Source organism: Triticum dicoccoides, chromosome 5B (assembly GCF_002162155.2).
Source record: "Triticum dicoccoides isolate Atlit2015 ecotype Zavitan chromosome 5B, WEW_v2.0, whole genome shotgun sequence".
NCBI classification, from domain to species: domain Eukaryota; kingdom Viridiplantae; phylum Streptophyta; class Magnoliopsida; order Poales; family Poaceae; genus Triticum; species Triticum dicoccoides.
Window position 1 is genome coordinate 293,864,985 of NC_041389.1, and position 2,169 is coordinate 293,867,153.

Here is a 2,169-nt window from a genome sequence, read left to right on the forward strand (position 1 = left end):
CCGGTCTAGTAACATAGTCAATTGCTTAGGGACAATTTCACAAACTCCTACCACCACTTTTCCACACTCGCTATATTTACTTTGTTGCTTCTTTATCTAAACAGCCCCTACTTTTTATTTACGTGGCTCTTTATTATCTTGCAAACCTATCCTATCGCACCTACAAAGTCCTTCTATTTTCATACTTGTTCTAGGTAAAGTAAAACACTAAGCGTGCTTAGATTCGTATCAGTGATAGATAGGACTTGAGAGGGTATTTGTTCTACCTTTAGCTCCTCGTTGGGTTCGACACTCTTACTTATCGAAAGAGCCTACAATTATCCCCTACACTTGTGGGTTATCAAATCTCAAAAACATTTCTACATACGAAAGTTGCGCCTTGTCCATAAATTTCCAATGAAATATTACATGCCTCGTTTCGATAAACAGTTTAAAAACTAGAGCGAGAACAGTACCGAAAATTGCAAAAATTTCAAAAAAACGTAATTCCGCGATTTAGTAAATTTGAAACTGCTATTAAGCCGTAACAAATTAGAGATATCTTTCCAACGGCGTATCGTTTGCCTTATTCCGATGAGCAGTTTAGAAAAAATCACGAAAATAAGCTCGCGGCCACTCGTCATCCGCCGCACCGTTTTTGAAACTGCTCTTAAACTGTGAGGAATCTTGAAAAATGTTCAACATGGAGAAGTTGCGCCTAATCCATAGCTTTCCAACGGTGTATTATACGCCTTGTTCCGGTAAACAGTTAAAAAATTAGAGCGAAAACAGTACTAGAAAAACACTACGTGCATTTTTTGCCAACACGAAGTTCACTAGTGTGTATTAAAGTGCTCTTGCTATAGAAACTGCAGTGCTCTCGCATTGAGCGTGCAGTACGGAAGTGTAATCAGAATAACTATTCTGCTGATATTAGAAGAATAGACTGGCTATATATATATATGTTTCGTAAATTTTATCTTATTTCAGACGTAAAAAGAGAACGTCAAAAATATATAATTACCGTAAAAAATATTTTATATTACGTAAATTACAAATATAAAAACATAGTGTAAAATGTACATAAATGTATTTTTTCTGGTATTCTGACCTTTTTTTATACCAAATTTTATACAATAAATCAATATGACTGTAACTATTTATATTTGAAACATAATTTATTTATGAAATGATCGTAAGATTACCTCGGATGAAGAATAACTTTTTCTGCACCCTGGGTGATTAATAATAACAATATATATATATATATATATATATATATATATATATACACATATATATATATATATATATAGGACACCTAGGTGCCTGGGCACCTTGCCTAGAAACCGTTGGATGACATTAAGATGTGTGCACATGTAATTAGTATTAGCATTAATTGATAATTAGTATTAGGAAAGAATTATTGCTAATTATTGCTTCATATGAGCACTTAATACCAACCCAAATTAAGCCCATGCATGTCTCATACCTCACATAGCCGGGTATTTTTTGCGTATCATGGAGGTCGTATTTGTTTTGTGTGCTCAACCTTTTTTTTCACTGAGTATCTAATACCTCGGATAAATCACTGGGTATATACATACATAACCCAAAATATCTTAGATATGTTTTTGTAGTTTATACATAGCCATATTTTACTTTAGATACATACGCCAATTGGTTATGTAAAATATTTCCAAGCATTTTTGCTCAGCCGAGTATTCAAGTATACAGACACCTTGGGTATTTCCACTTGAAGTATATTACTGGATGTATAATATTTTCCTACATTTTTTCACATAGCTGTGTATATACATCGATCAGGTATGTACAATCAGTTCCTACCCTTTTTCATATAGGTGGTTATATACGTCGCAGTTATATATGTCGACCGACTATTACAATATTTTCGTCAATAGGTATTTTATTCATCACCTAGGGTCCAGAATACGTTATTCTTCATCCGAGATAATCTTACAATCATTTCATAAATAAATTATGTTTAAATACAAATAGTTACAGTCATATTAATTCACTGCGTGAAATTTGGCATAAAAATATGTCAGAAGATCAGAAAAATTACATTTTATGTACACTTTACACTATGTTTTTACGTTTGAAATTTTTGTAACATAAAATATTTTTTACAGCGATTATATATTTTCTTACGTTCTTCTTTTATGTCTG